Source organism: Mesoplodon mirus (assembly GCF_964341445.2).
Source record: "Mesoplodon mirus genome assembly, chromosome: X".
NCBI lineage: Eukaryota > Metazoa > Chordata > Mammalia > Artiodactyla > Ziphiidae > Mesoplodon > Mesoplodon mirus.
The window spans coordinates 109665153-109682410 of NC_138981.1; the positions used below are offsets into that span (position 1 = coordinate 109665153).

The window sequence follows — 17258 nt, forward strand, 5'->3', positions numbered from 1 at the left end:
CTCTCTCTCTCTCTCTCTCCCCTAGTCATTTGTCTTGCAGTGGGTGGCATAGCTGTGCTTCCCTCTTACAAAGTGTTGCCCTTGCAAAGCGCTGAGATGGTGGCATCATGCCTTTGCTGTCAGTGATACAAATTGCATCTGACTACTCTAAGAGAAATAAAACAAGCTTCTTTCCCTTGTGATAACTTAATTGTCTTTCTTGTCCTTCAAGGTTAGCCAAAGATGTGGTAAAGGCATCAGATACGTGTCAAGAATGACACCACCACCAGCAACAAAAGTAAACATACATGTTCTACGATACACACACACACACATCCTATTGGTTCTGTTTCTTTGGAATGTCTTCATTAATACAGTACTAATTACCATCTAATATATGTTTCAATTTACTTATGTATTTGATTTATGTTTTTGTGATCACTATAATACAAGCTCTGCAAGAGCAGTGATATTTTCTCTCTTTTTATACTAAGGTAGCCCAACTACTGATGTATAGCAAGAACAATTTGTGGCTCCATAAATACTGTTGAATATACTATTAAATGATTGAATGGGACATTAGCTTTAGTCACCTCAAATATTTGTTTATTTCTTATTACAAGGCAATCATATATTATACTATAATTTCAAAATATAAACCTAAAAAAGCCAGAAATCAATAATCTATAATATGATGAATTTAACTATACGTTGTGGGAATAAAAGAATATAAGGTTATTTTTTTCTTCTTCATACTGTTTTAAAAAACCAATTTCAAAAATATTGTTAATGTCTTTGGAAAAGATATGTTTATTTGAGAAATTTTACACAGGTATGTGGGTATGTATGCCCACACAATCACCATACACCCATGGACTCAAAGGAAAATAGCCCAAATACGGACACATCCTGGCAAAATAAAATATTTCAAATATTTACAAAATAATTGTTTATGAACTGAGACCTGAAAAGCAAGTTGCTTCATACAAACAGAAAAACATAAGAATCAAGCTGTCCTCAGATTTATTCTTTGGCAACATTCTGTTCAAGACGTAAAGAAAGAAATATTCCGAGAATCTCAGCAGATAAAATGTGGAACACAAACAGTTCTACCAACCAAGTTGTTTTAATGAATGAAGACAGCAGAAATCAAGCCTGAATCTGTAAGGAATTTGAAAATAAGCTATCTACTTATCTTGAAAATAAAAATTAATTAAAGACATAAATCTATTTACTGAGAGAGGAAACAAAATAATGGAGAAGTTATAATATGGAAGAAGTTCTAGTGAGAATATAAATCAGGTATAAGTAAATTTTTAAAATAATCATACATATTGGTTACTAAAATGGATGCAAACAATTTTGGGAGTAATAGACAATAGTTTTATAACAACAAAAATTTTTATATTGGTTGTACTGTATATTCTATTTCTGCATGCCTTTGGTATCATCATGGTGATTCTGCTTTCAATCTATTGCCTGATTGAAATTTCAATCTATTGCCTCACACAAATGTGCTCCTTTCTATTTTGTGGGCTACAGTCTTCCAATTGTAACAAGATTTTGGAAGTTGTGTATCTTTTTTCCCATTGCCTTTGTTACAGGTGCATTACTTGAGGATTTAATTTGTTGGAAAGCTGACCACCCTACTAATGAAGAGAATTTTTCTATGAGGTTCAGAAATTTTTATAAGAGTTTAAGAATTAGGAGAAGCCATGGAGAACAAGATGATCAGCCTTTCCTTTTGAAAACAACAATTCCTTAGGTCTGATTTTTACCTCTTCTCTAAAGGGACAATTTAGTTTAATCCAAAATTACACAGTCCTGGAAAGAATTACCAGAACATTGTAACTGGTGTTTCATCGTTTTGCTTCTTAATTTGTATGCTTTCATTGTCGTTGCTTCCATTTTTTTCCTATGCAGTCTTCTGAGAAATACATGTTCAATATCCACATTATGTTTTAAAAAAACTACTGATTACTCACTTATCTCATTTCCAGGAAGACAGAATTATATTATCTGATTTCTAAAGTTTTTTGCAATTCTAAAATACTATGATGATTATAGTTTGACAGATATATTTTTCATTTACTGTTCAATGTATTATATCATTATTTCTATAAGTCATCCAATCTTTCAGTTAATTCTGTTCACAGAAGGAAATGTGTGGAAAAGAGACACAGTTGACTGGATTTTTCAATTTTCACTTTTCAACAGGTTGTATTTATATCATGGTGACACAGTAAAAAGAAAGGTAAGTAAAAATAATTATGTTAGGATAGATATCTCGGAAGATGACGGAAGAGTAAGACACGGAGATCACCTTCCTCCCCACAGATACACCAGAAATTCATCTACACGTGGAACAACTCCTACAGAACACATACTGAACGCTGGCAGAAGACCTCAGACCCCCCAAAAGGCAAGAAACTCCCCACGTACCTAGGTAGGGCAACAGAAAAAAGAATAAACAGAGACAAAAGGATAGGGACGGGACCTGCACCAGTGGGAGGGAGCCGTGTAGGAGCAAAGGTTTCCATACACTAGGAAGCCCCTTAGCAGGCAGAGACTGCGGGTGGTGGAGGGGGGAAGCTTCAGAGCCATGGAGGAGAGTGCAGCCACAGGGGTGCGGAGGGCAAAGCGGAGAGATTCCCGCACAGAGGATTGGTGCCGACGGGCACTCACCAGCCCGAGAGGCTTGTCTGCTCGGCCGCCGGGGTGGGCAGGGCTGGGAACTGAGGCTCGGGTTTCGGGTTTTGGTCGGAGCACAGGGAGAGGACTGGGGTTGGCGGCGTGAACACAGCCTGAAGGGGTTAGTGCACCATGGATAGCCGGGAGGGAGTCCGGAAAAAAGTCTGGACCTGCCGAAGAGTCAAGAGACTTTTTCTTCCCTCTTTGTTTCCTGGTGCGCGCGAGGAGAGGGGATTAAGAGCATTGCTTAAAGGAGCTCCAGAGACGGGCACGAACTGCAGCTAAAAGCTTGGACCCCAGAGACGGGCATGGGATGCTGGGGCTGCTGCTGCTGCCGACAAGAGGCCTGTGTGCGAGCGCAGGTCACTGTCCACACCCCCCTTCCGAGGAGCCTGTGCAGCCCACCACTGCTGGGGTCCCGGGATACAGGGATGGCTTCCCCAGGAGAGTGCATGGCATGCCTCGGGCTGGTGCAACGTCACGCCAGCCTCTGCAGCTGCAGGCTCGCCCTGCACTCCGTACCCCTACCTCCTCCCGGCCTGAGTGAGCCAGAGTCCCCAAAGCAGCTGCTCCTTTAACCCCATCCGGTCTGAGCAAAGAACAGACACCCTCCGGCGACCTACATGCAAAGGCGGGGCCAAATCCAAAGCTGAGACCCAGGAGCTGTGAGAATAAAGAAGAGAAAGGGAAATCTCTCGCAGCAGTCTCAGAAGCAGCGGATTAAAGCTCCACAATCAACTTGATGTACCCTGCATCTGTGGAATACATAAATAGACAACAAATCATCCCAAATTGAGGAGGTGGACTTTGAGAACAAGATTTATGATTTTTTTCTCCTTTTACTCTTTTTATAATGAATCATCCCAAATTGAGGAGGTGGACTTTGAGAGCAAGATTTATGATTTTTTCCCCTTTTCCTCTTTTTGTGAATGTGTATGTGTATGCTTCTGTGTGAGATTTTGTCTGTATAGCTTTACTTCCACCATTTGTCCCAGGGTTCTATCCGTCCATTTTTTGTGTGTTTTTTTTTTGTTTCTTTTTAAAATTTTTTTAATAATTATTTTTTTATTTTAATAACTCTATTATATGTTATCATACTTTATCTTCTCTCCTTCTTTTTTCCTACCTTCCCTCTTTCCTCCCTCCCTCCTTTCTTTCTTTCCTTATTTCTTTCTGTCTTTCTACTTCTACTAATTCTTTCTTTCTACTTTTTCTCCCTTTTACTCTGAGCCGGGTGGATGAAAGGCTCTTGGTGCTGCAGCCAGGAGTCAGTGCTGTGCCTCTGAGGTGGGAGAGCCAACTTCAGGACACTGGTCCACAAGAGACCTCCCAGCTCCACATAATATCAAACGGCAAAAATCTCCCAGAGACCTCCATCTCAACACCAGCACCCAGCTTCAGTCAACGACCAGCAAGCTACAGTGCTGGACACCCTATGCAAAACAACTAGCAAGACAGGAACACAACGCCACCCATTAGCAGAGAGGCTGCCTAAAATCATAATTAGGCCACAGAGACCCCAAAACACACCACCAGACGTGGACCTGTCCACCACAAAGAAAATATCGAGCCTCATCCACCAGAACAAAGGCACCAGTCCCCTCCAACAGGAAGCCTACACAACCCATTGAAACAACCTTAGCCACTGGAGACAGACACCAAAAACAACGGGAACTACAAACCTGCAGCCTGCAAAAAGGAGACCCCAAACACAGTAACATAAGCAAAATGAGAAGACAGAAAAACACACAGCAGGAGAAGGAGCAAGATAAAAACCCACCAGACCTAACAAATGAAGAGGAAATAGGCAGTCTACATGAAAAAGAATTCAGAATAATGAGAGTAAAGATGATACAAAATCTTGGAAATAGAATAGACAAAATGCAAGAAAAAGTTAACAAGGACCTAGAAGAACTAAAGATGAATCAAGCAATGATGAGCAATGCAATAAATGGAATTAAAAATACTCCAGATGGGATCAATAGCAGAATAACTGAGGCAGAAGAACGGATAAGTGAGGTGGAAGATAAAATAGTGGAAATAACTGCTGCAGAGCAGAATAAAGAAAAAAGAATGAAAAGAACAGAGGACAGTCTCAGAGACCTCTGGGACAACATTAAACACACCAACATTCGAATTATAGGGGTTCCAGAATAAGAAGAGAAAAAGAAAGGGACTGAGAAAATATTTGAAGAGCTTGTAGTTGAAAACTTCCCTAATATGGGAAAGGAAATAGTTAATCACGTCCAGGAGGCACAGAGTCCCATACAGAATAAATCCAAGGAGAAATATGCCAAGACACATATTAATCAAACTGTCAGGGCTTCCCTGGTGGCGCAGTGGTTGAGAGTCCGCCTGCCGGTGCAGGAGACACAGGTTCGTACCCTGGTCCGGGAAGATCCCACATGCCACGGAGTGTCTGGGCCTGTGAGCCACGGCCACTGAGCCTGTGCATCCGGAGCCTGTGCTCCACAATGGGAGAGGCCACAACGGTGAGAGGCCCGTGTACCACAAAACAAAAAACAAAAAAACAAAAAAACAAAACAACAAAACAAAACAAAACAAAACTGTCAAAAATTAAACACAAAGAAAACATATTAAAAGCAGCAAGGGAAAAACAACAAATAACACACAAGGGAATCCCCGTCAGGTTAACAGCTGATCTTTCAGCAGAAATTCTACAAGCCAGAAGGGAGTGGCAGGACATATTTAAAGTGATGAAGGAGAAAAACCTACAACCAAGATTACTCTACCCAGCAAGGATGCCATTCAGATTTGATGGAGAAATTAAAACCGTTACAGACAAGCAAAAGCTGAGAGAGTTCAGCACCACCAAACCAGCTATACAACAAATGCTAAAAGAACTTCTCTAGGCAAGAAACACAAGAGAAGGAAAATACCTACAATAACGAACCCAAAACAATTAAGAAAATGGGAATAGGAACATACATATCAATAATTACCTTAAATGTAAATAGACTAAATGCTCCCACCACAAGACACAGATTGGCTGAATGGATACAAAAACAAGACCCATATATATGCTGTCTACAAGACACCCACTTCAGACCTGAAAGTAAGGGGGTGGAAAAAGATATTCCATGCAAATGGAAATCAAAAGAAAGCTGGAGTAGCAATTCTCATATCAGACAAAATAGACTTTAAAATAAACACTATTAGAAGAGACAAAGAAGGACACTACATAATGATCAAGGGATGGATCCAAGAAGAAGATATAACAATTGTAAATATTTATGCACCCAACATAGGAGCACCTCAATACATAAGGCAAATGCTAACAGCCATAAAAGGGGAAATCGACAGTAACACACTCATAGTAGGGGACTTCAACACTCCACTTTCACCAATGAACAGATCATCCAAAATGAAAATAAATAAGGAAACACAAGCTTTACATGATACATTAAACACGATGGACCTAATTGATATTTATAGGACATTCCATCCGAAAACAACAGAATACACATTTTTCTCAAGTGCTCATGGAACATTCTCCAGGACAGATCATATCTTGGGACACAAATCAAGCCTTGATATATTTAAGAAAATTGAAATTGTATCAAGTATATTTTCCGACCACAATGCTATGAGACTAGATATCAATTACAGGAAAAGATCTGTAAAAAATACAAACACATGGAGGCTAAACAATACACTACTCAATAACCAAGAGATCACGGAAGAAATCAAAGAGGAAATAAAAAAATACCTAGAAACAAATGACAATGGAGACACGACGACCCAAAACCTATGGGACGCAGCAAAAGCAGTTCTAAGGGGGAAGTTTATAGCAATACAATCCCACCTTAAGAAACAGGAAACATCTCGAGTAAACAACCTGACCCTGCACATAAAGCAATTAGAGAAAGAAGAAAAAAAAAAACCCCAACTTTAGCAGATGGAAAGAAATCATAAAGATCAGATCAGAAATAAATGGAAAAGAAATGAAGGAAATGATAGCAAAGATCAATAAAACTAAAAACTGGTTCTTTGAGAAGATAAACAAAATTGATAAACCATTACACAGACTCATCAAGAAAAAAAGGGAGAAGACTCAAATCAATAGAATTAAAAATGAAAAAGGAGAAGTAACAACTGACACTGCAGAAATACGAAAGATCATAAGAGATTACTACAAGCAACTCTATGCCAATAAAATGGACAACATGGAAGAAATGGACAAATTCTTAGAAAAGTATAACCTTCCAAGACTGAACCAGGAAGAAACAGAAAATATAAACAGACGAATCACAAGCACTGAAATTGAAACTGTGATTAAAAATCTTCCAACAAAGAAAAGCCCAGGACCAGATGGCTTCACAGGCGAATTCTATCAAACATTTAGAGAAGAGCTAACATCTATCCTTCTCAAACTCTTCCAAAATATAGCAGAGGGAGGAACACTCCCAAACTCACTCTATGAGGCCACAATCACCTTGATACCAAAACCAGACAAGGATGTCACAAAGAAAGAAAACTACAGGCTAATATCACTGATGAACATAGATGCAAAAATCCTCAACACAATACTAGCAAACAGAATCCAACAGCACATTAAAAGGATCATACACCATGATCAAGTGGGGTTTATCCCAGGAATGCAAGGATTCTTCAATATACGCAAATCAATCAATGTGATACAGCCTATTAACAAATTGAAGGAGAAAAACCATATGATCATCTCAATAGATGCAGAGAAAGCTTTTGACAAAATTCAACACCCATTTATGATAAAATCCCTGCAGAAAGTAGGCATAGAGGGAACTTTCCTCAACATAATAAAGGCCATATATGACAAACCCACAGCCAACATTGTCCTCAATGGTGAAAAACTGAAACCATTTCCACTAAGATCAGGAACAAGACAAAGCTGCCCATTCTCACCACTGTTATTAAACACAGTTTTGGAAGTTTTAGCCACAGGAATCAGAGAAGAAAAGGAAATAAAAGGAATCAAAATCGGAAAAGAAGAAGTAAAGCTGTCACTGTTTGCAGATGACATGGTACTATACATAGAGAATCCTAAAGATACTACCAGAAAACTACTAGAGCTAATCAATGAATTTGGTAAAGTAGCAGGATACAAAAGTAATGCACAGAAATCTCTGGCATTCCTGTACACTAGTGATGAAAAATCTGAAAGTGAAATCAAGAAAACACTCCCATTTACCATTGCAACAAAAAGAATAAAGTATCTAGGAATAAACCTACCTAAGGAGACAAAAGACCTGTATGCAGAAAATTATAAGACACTGATGAAAGAAATTAAAGGTGATACAAATAGATGGAGAGATATACCATGTTCCTGGACTGGAAGAATCAATATTGTGAAAATGACTCTACTACCCAAAGCAATCTACAGATTCAATGCAATCCCTATCAAACTACCACTGGCATTTTTCACAGAAACAGAACAAAAAATTTCAAAATTTGTTTCGAAAAACAAAAGACCACGAATGGCAAAAGGAATCTTGAGGACAAAAAATGGAGCTGAAGGAATCAGGTTCCCTGACTTCAGACTATACTACAAAGCTACAGTAATCAAGACAGTATGGTACTGGCACATAAACAGAAATATAGATCAATGGAACAGGATAGAAAGCCCAGAGATAAACCCATGCACATATGGTCACCTTACCTTTGATAAAGGAGGCAGGAATATACAGTGGAGCAAGGACAGCCTCTTCAATAAGTGGTGCTGGGAAAACTGGACAGGTACATGTAAAAGTATGAGATTAGAACACTCCCTAACACCATACACAAAAATAAGCTCAAAATGGATTAAAGACCTAAATGTAAGGCCAGAAACTATCAAACTCTTAGAGGAAAACATAGGCAGAACACTCTATGACATAAATCACAGCAAGATCCTTTTGGACCCACCTCCTAGAGAAATGGAAATAAAAACAAAGATAAACAAATGGGACCTAATGAAACTTCAAAGCTTTTGCACAGCAAAGGAAACCTTAAACAAGACCAAAAGACAACCCTCAGGAAGGGAGAAAATATTTGCAAATGAAGCAACTGACAAAGGATTAATCTCCAAAATTTATAAGCAGCTCATGCAGCTCAATAGCAAAAAAACAAACAACCAAATCCAAAAATGGGCAGAAGACTTAAATAGACATTTCTCCAAAGAAGATATACAGACTGCCAACAAACACATGAAAGAATGCTCAACATCATTAATCATTAAAGAAATGCAAATCAAAACTACAATGTGATATCATCTCACACCAGTCAGAATGGCCATCATCAAGAAATCTAGAAACAATAAATGCTGGAGAGGGTGTGGAGAAAAGGGAACACTCTTGCACTGCTGGTGGGAATGTGAATTGGTACAGCCACTATGGAGAACAGTATGGAGGTTCCTTAAAAAACATGGATCGCGAGGCACTGCACGAGGCTTTAGGTTCCCTGTACCGAGGCTCCATCCTCATCCCACCCAGTCGAGTCATCACCATCCTGGCCACAGCCAGCATGTTGCAGCTGGACGAGGTGATTCAGCGGTGCGGGGAGGTCATGAAGGAGACTGTCATTGCCCAGAACGTGTGCAGCTACTACCACTCTGCTGAAAGCTACAGACTCCAGACCATCAGGACCAGGTGTCTTCAGTGGCTGCTGGACAACATGATGACCCTGTGTAGTGAGGGGCTATTGCGAGAAGTCAGCCTGGATCTCATGAAAGAGGTCGTTGCCTCTTCACGGCTCTTTGTGATGGGGGTGGAGATGAACGTGTATACCATGCTGAAAATGTGGATGTTCTTGCAGCTGCAGCCAACATGGAGGGGCCCGCGCAGTGCCCTATTGCCTGACACCAACTCATGGTTTGCCAGGTCCAGGAGGGATTCGGAGGGCACCCCTTTCCTGGAGACCGAGCAGGGCAGAGCCTTCGTGCCAGTGTTCCAGCAGCTGCGGCTTGCCTACATAATGTGCGACCCGATGTCAGCACACGTCATCCACCAGGATGTGATGATCCCTCCCTCTTGGTTGTGTCCCTTGTACAGTGAGCATTGGCTTGCACCCCTCCGGGCTGAGCAGACCAGAACTGTCCGGCCCGTGGGCATCTACGTGTCCGACCCCCGGGGGAGAAGCATGCGGTGCGGGAGCCAGCTCCACAGGGACAAGCTGTGCAGCTGGCGGTGGGAAGGCTTCAAATTCAGCTGGAACCTGGTGCTGTGCTACGCCAACCAGCACATCATTTTCCGGTGCAGTGCACGGAAAAAGTCCCACAGCCTCGGGGTCAGCCTACTCGGGCAGAGAAAGGTCGTGTTCCACCTGCGCCTGTTTTCCTTGGACATGGATGGGAGAGCCGTTTTCAGGAAGGACACAGAATACCAGATGCTTTCCCTGAGACAGAATAAAGAGCTAGAGATAATGAACCTGGAAAACCAAGATGTGGTTTTCCCCATATATGTGGCCTGTAACTTCCTGTACCTCCACCAAGGGGGGCGTTTGCCCCTGCAGAGAAGCTCAGAGAACTGAGCAGCTCTTTCCTGGGGTCAGGGACGACCAGCTTGGTCCAGATGCCAGCTCCTTCTCTGGGACCAACCAGGCTTGCCCATCTCTTGTAACCAATTCTGTCAGAGGCTTTGTTGAACTGTAGCTCCTAATACTTGAGATTGTTTACATGAGCATATGAAGAGGACAAATTTTGAAGCCCCCCAAACTCCTCAAGAATTCATTTGGGCTGTTAACGTGGCAACCTGTTCTCCTGGTTTAGGATCCATCGACACCACCCCCCGCCCTGCCCATCATTTCTGTGAAGACAAAGAGCTATTGACGTTAGAGAGAAACTGTGAGCCTACCTACTCTACTACTCTTAGTGAAACTCTCTTAATATATGTGTTTCCTTTAGTTTGATTAAATGAATGTTAAAGTAAATAATAATAATAATAATAATAATAATTGTTAGGTGAAATAGAACTGGTTATAGAAATTATATATATTACATACAATACAGAAATTATAAGATATCAGTTATATAATATAATATAGAAATTATCATGTATAATACAGAATATAAACTATAATATATAATACAGAAATTATAAATTATATATAATATATAATGCATTATTTATATATACTTATTATATATAATATATATAACTCAGTCTTTTTTCTAACTTTGATAATATTATTAATGTAAAAGTAATATGTGCTAAGGGAAGAAAAATTTGAAAATACAGATAAGCAAAGGTAACAGAGTAAATAAAATAGGAAAAATCTATTTTAATTCCAATATCCAGGGATAATCATTATTGTTTTGTGGTGTATTTTCTCCAATCTTCCTCTCTCTTTTACTCCCCACCCCTGGCATACTATGCATGCAATTCTGTATCCTGGTCAATTTTCTCAATATTATATTATGATGTTTTCATGTCAATAAAATTAGATGTTATCCTTATATCTCTTCCATTAATAGTCTTTTGATTTGATGTACCAATAAATAACATCTTCTAGTTTTGATAGTTTAGTTTGTCCCATTTTTTTCAAGTGAACCAGCTGTGATGTATATTTTGAGAGAGCTGAAAAAATTATTCTGACATATATCTCCTGGCTTTAAACCACTGCTTTAGTCCATATAGTATCTATTGAAGTAAAAAACATATAGATGTAGTTATAGAAATTATATATGTGTTTCCTAAATCACTATTTATCCTAAGATACTTGACTGAATAGTAACTCTTCTTCATTCCAATTTGATATGCTCTATTTGTCATATCCTAAATAACTAACTTCTCTTTGTCCTTCTATAATTGCTGTTTTGTTCAATTAATCTGTATGCTCATACTTGCAGTAGTATCACACAATTTTTATTATAGCTTTATGCCAACTGATTTTACATTGTGTAGGCAATTGCTATAATTGTTAGTATACACACTGCAGCAAGAAAAATCAACCATGATAAACAGTTCATACATATGATATGTGAGAGTCAAGATTGGTAATGTCCTGACAGACACACTGATAGCTAGCAAATCCATTTACTTTAATTCATTTTGATGTGACATTTTTACTGATGGTCTTTGTACTGTTGTGTTACTTGGGCTGCTGCTCTCAATTAAGAATGACAAGCAAGAAGGGTCTCCCTAGATGTAGAAATCCAGTTCTCTGGAGATAACTCCGATGGTGAATTAAAACCCAGTGAGTCAAGAACATGGTTTTTTATTCACTAGTCAATCCAAGGGGAATTTGAGAAAGTAGAACTCTTTAAATATTTCCCTATGAGTATCTTTCCTGGTTTTGAAATATAATAAATGTTAAGAATAATGTTTAGTTTGGTTCAAAAGTATGGCATTCAAATATACTCAGAAGTATTGAACAAAAGGCATTATTTTTAACCTTGTCATTCTATCAGTAATAATAGAGCACAGGAAGATGAATAATAAAAACAGAAATAATATGATGATTCCATTACTCCACTAAGAAAAAGATATAATGATTAAATAATTGAAGTTTTTGTTTGTTTCTTGAATGCAACCAAAAGAAGCACAAGACTTAGTAAGATGTGATCTTAACATCTTTATCCATAAGGACAAATCTGAACTATAATGTGACCTCAATTTTTTCACTAAAAAAAAATCAGGTCCTGAGCCTAATTACAGCTTATATATTTGACTTTAAAATGCACTTTTTGTCCCTTGGGCTCCAGCAAAATGTGTTCAACGACAAAAGAGAGAGCAAAAGAAAGAATAATGAGGAAAAAAAAATCAGAGAAGTTATATTTGTCCTTGAAAAATTGGCGAAATGTAGGTAATGAGCTAGCTTTTACTGGACTAGATGATAGTGTATACACTTTTACATTGCTTTTCTTAAATTTAAAATGGTCTGTCATAAACTACTTTAGGTTTGAGACCCTATCTCTAATGCTCCACTTCAGGTTGAAAGATTCCTCAGTTCTTACTGCTTATTGGGGATTCAATAATAGGACGAATTTATTCAAAAAGAGTAAATTGATCAATGGTATCATTAGACAAAGTGTACAATGGATAGAATTTAGACCAATTATACAAATTATGGGCTTGCTTTTTTGAAAAAAACAAAAAACTGAAACTATAATAAATTAAGGTAACTAACCATGTATGAGCTCATAAAGTCATACATTAATATTTATCATTATACATAGCACAATTCAAAAAAATATTATTTTTGAAAGACTGGCTTTGGACCCTTGTCTGAGGAACTTCAGTTGTTAAGTACCTCATTTTTGTTATAAGCCAATTGTTTTGTGTCACTCTCAGCCTACCAATAGTGATACTATTGGCTAGGAATTTCTAATGTACTCACCTGGGCCCACAGATACTTTCCCAACCAAAGCCAGTGTTGTGGCTGGACAGGCCCTTGTGGTTCTTATATGACTGCAAGATGCACATCAGCAAAAATCCATCAAGGAACTTGGCGGGAAAAAAAAAGATCTATTACTCACAGGTCCTGGAGGGTACGTGGCACACCCAAGGGCTACACAGCAAAGTCATGAGCAGAGAAAGAAGGAGAGAGAGAGAGAGCGCCAACCTGGGGCTCTGCCCTTATCACGGTCCAAAAGAGGGGTGCCTAAGCCCTCACAGGTTCACTCTTTATTAGAGAATCTAAAGCATAAGAGTGGGAATTAGAGCACAGGAAGGAAAAAGCAAGGTCACCCTCAGTAAACCTAGGTTACTCAGGGTTTTCTAAAAGGGAAACCTCATGTATGGGGCAGCCTGGTTTTTTACTTAGCTGAGCTGTGTCATACAGCTGGCAATGTTTATTCGAGATGGATGTCTTTGAAATGGATGCCTCGGCAATCAAAAGCTTAATATCAGACACTTATGTTACAATCAAAAAGCTTAATATCAGGCAGTTACACTACAGCAGTTATGCCGATGAGGCAAGTCACCTTTGCAAAATAGGCATTAAAGACAAAGCAAAAGAAGGACATTGGTATGTTCAGGACACCTATTATTCTCCCCTCTATTCCAGAATTCCCAGTACCACTGAAATTCTCTCTAAATCCAACTTTGATCATGTTCTCCACTGCTAGCTCTCTTCTGTTGGCTCTTGATTGCTTAGAGAATAAAATTCAAACTCATCCTGATAGCATGCAATGTATACACCAATATCATGAAATATTTTTGATTACCTAATAGTTTATTTTGATGCATTTATATCATTTTCTAGCTGTTCTGTTTGTCCAAAATGTCCTTCTTCCTCTTCAGCCTTGATCGAATTCAAATTAGGGGCAGACAACATTTCTATTCATATGGCAAGGTTTATTCAACACTTGAGGCAGAATAAAACCCTTTGCTTATGCTATTGTAGTATTTTTTTTTACTTCTATGTTGAGTTCATCATAACCTAAACTCATTATAATTTGTCATAACTATGCCTGCCCTCACTACTAGATTGTGAGCACATTGGGAAATGCACCATATTGTATTCATCTTTGTAACCCTGTAAACAAATGTAGATTTGTGTACATAGAAGGACATTATGTTTATTAAGTAAACGGTAAAGTTTATAGTGCAATCAAGTCTTATGACAAATTATGGTGTGGGATAAAATAAGACAATCTTTTACTTAATCCAAGTGTCTTTATTACAAAAGACACTTTTGGCCTTGGTTGCCAAAGACCAAGGATTACAGTTTCTAATATAAAATTGTAAGCATAAAGCATGTTACACAACATTCTTATAACACCAGGACATAGCACAGTGTTCAGAAGATAGTACAGGCATACCTTGTTTTAATGCACTTTGCTTTATCACTCTTCATAGACAGTGTTTTTTACTTAATGAAGGTTTGTGGCAACCCTGCATCAAGCAAGTCTGTTGGCACCATTTTTCCAACGGCATTATTATTTTTTTATTGAAGTATAGTTGATTTACAATGTTGTGTTAGCTTCAAGTGTATAGCAAAGTGATTCAGTTATACATATACCTATATCTAATCTTTTTCAGATTCTTTTCCCTTATAGATTATTAAAGAATATTGAGCAGAGTTCCCTGTGCTATACAGTAGGTCTTTGTTGGTTATCTATTTTATATATAGTAGTGTGTATATTTTAATCCCAAACTCCTAATTTATCCCTCCCCCTAGCATTACTTTTTAATTAAGGTATGTACATTGTTTTTTTTACACATAATGCTATTACATATTTTATAGACTATAGTATAGTGTAAGCATAACTTTTATATGCATTGGGAGCCAAAAATTTGTTTGACTCACTTTATTGCAATATTTGCTTTATTGTAGTGATCTGGAACCAAACTCATAGTATCTCAGAGGCATGCCTGTAGATGGCCAATGAATAATTGTTGGTAATTGATATGTGCCCTAACATAAGTTGATGCAAGGGTAAAAAAGAACTTTAAAAAACAATAAAAGCACATGTACTTGCTGAATTGAAGAATTCACCTAAGAAAATGTAATTGGATTAGTTATGTTTGTTAAAAGTAGTTATTTCGTCAAACATTATAATATTGAGACTTTATCAACATGATGTGGGATATAAAAATCATTCTAGGTATTTCTTCTGAAAAGGGATTTAATACAAAGTATTATTAAGTGCTTAAAAGCATTGCAAGGCTTGTAAATCAGTTGTGGAGCACCAGCAGCTTTCAGATTCACTACGGCAATTTTGGTAAAGACAATGTAGGAAACAAGTGAAAATGTCACACTTTCCCTGCAGCTCTATCATATGTGACTTACAGGGAGGGAAGGACTCTGGCTGACTGTGACAATTAGTCATGTCTGGTGAACCCAATATCAACACTTGTTGCCTCCTGTAATAAGGACAAACGACTTCTTTCACTCTTCTGCTTTCTAAGTCTCTTTCTGGTACATCTCATTGGCAGAATCTAAATTATATCTAGAACCTTACTGGCAAAGATGTGAAAATGGTTCATTAGGGCAAATCGCGAGTCTTTGCATGACAATGTAGTGACAACTGTTTCATTTAAATTTGAAGAGCAGGACCCCAGCGAGGCGCTGAGCAGCCCCACCGCCGCAGCTGGCCTTGTGACCATCCCAGCCCTGGAGGAGCCGCAGCTGCCAGCCGCCGGCCCCAGTCACCATCACCGCAGCCATGAGCAGCGAGACCCAGCAGCCGCCCGCCACCCCCGCCCTCAGCGCTGCAGACCCCGAGCCGGGTCTGAGGGGCAGCGGTGCAACCTCACGTTGGCGGTGCCTGCCGGCGGCGACAAAAAGGTCAGCGCAACGAAAGTTTTCGGAACAGTAAAACGGTTCAACGTAAGAAACGGATATGGTTTCATTAAGAGGAATGACACCAAGGAAGATGTATTTGTACACCAGACCGCCATAAAGAAGAAGAAGCCCAGGAAGTACCTTCGCAGCGTAGGAGACAGAAAGACTGTGGAGTTCGATGTTGTTGAAGGAGAAAAGGACGCGGAGACAGCAAATGTTACAGGCCCTGGTGGAGTTCCAGCGCAAGGCGGTGCATGTGCACCAGACCGTAACCATTATAGACACTCTCCACATCGCAGGGGTCTTCCACGCAACCACCAGCAGAATTACCAGAATAGTGAGAGTGGGGAAAAGGATAAGGGATCGGAGAGTGCTCCCGAAGGCCAGGCCCTACCTCAGGCGAAAGTTCCCACCTTATTACATGCGGAGACCCTATGGGCGACGACCACTGTATTCCAACCCTCCTGTGCAGGTTGGAGGGTGCTGACAACCAGGGTGCAGGGGAACAAGGTAGACCAGTGAGACAGAATATGTATCGGAGTTATAGACCATGATACCACAGGGGCCCTCCTGGCCAAAGACAGCCCAGAGAGGATGGCAATGAAGAAGATGAGACAAATCAAGGAGATGAGACCCAAGGTCAGCAGCCGCCTCAACGTCTGTACCGCCGCAACTTCAATTACGGACACAGATGCCCAGAAAACCCTAAACCACGAGATGGCAAAGAGACAAAAGCAGCCTATCCACCAGCTGAGAATTCATCTGCTACGAGGCTGAGCAGGGCAGGGCTGAGTAAATGCCCACTTATCATCTCTACCATCATCCGGTTTAGTCATCCAACAAGAAGAAATGAATATGAATAAGAAATGAACAAAAGATTGGAGCCGAAGACCTTAAGTGCTTGCTTTTTGCCTGTTGACCAGATAACCAGAACTATCTGCGTTATCTATGCAGCATGGGGTTTTTATTATTTTTACCTAAAAACGTCTCTTTTTGGTAATGAAAAACATTTTTTTTTTAAAGCCTTGTTTTTCTCAATACACTTTTAAAGGTTTTTAAATTGTTTAATATCTGGTCAAGTTTGAGATTTTTTTTTTTTTCGGTACGTGGGCCTCTCACTGTTGTGGCCTCTCCCGTTGCAGAGCACAGGCTCCAGACGCGCAGGCTCAGTGGCCATGGCTCACGGGCCCAGCCGCTCCGCGGCATGTGGGATACTCCCGGACCGGGGCATGAACCCGTGTCCCCTGCATCAGCAGGCGGACTCTCAACCACTGCACCACCAGGGAAGCCAAAAGTTTGAGATTTTCAAGAGCCTCATTTTAAATTTGTAATAAAAGTTTATAGCTTGATTTTTTTCAAAAAAGTCAAACTGCAAGCACCTA

General features: G+C 39.6%; 1 pseudogene across 1 annotated transcript; it reads left to right on the plus strand.

Annotated features, from left to right (window-relative positions):
* The first annotated feature begins 15757 nt into the window (after nucleotides 1-15757).
* Nucleotides 15758-16851, plus strand: LOC309796577 (Y-box-binding protein 1-like; annotated as a pseudogene). Its single transcript has one exon. The product of its transcript is annotated as a Y-box-binding protein 1-like (transcript).
* The last annotated feature ends 407 nt before the right edge of the window (nucleotides 16852-17258 follow it).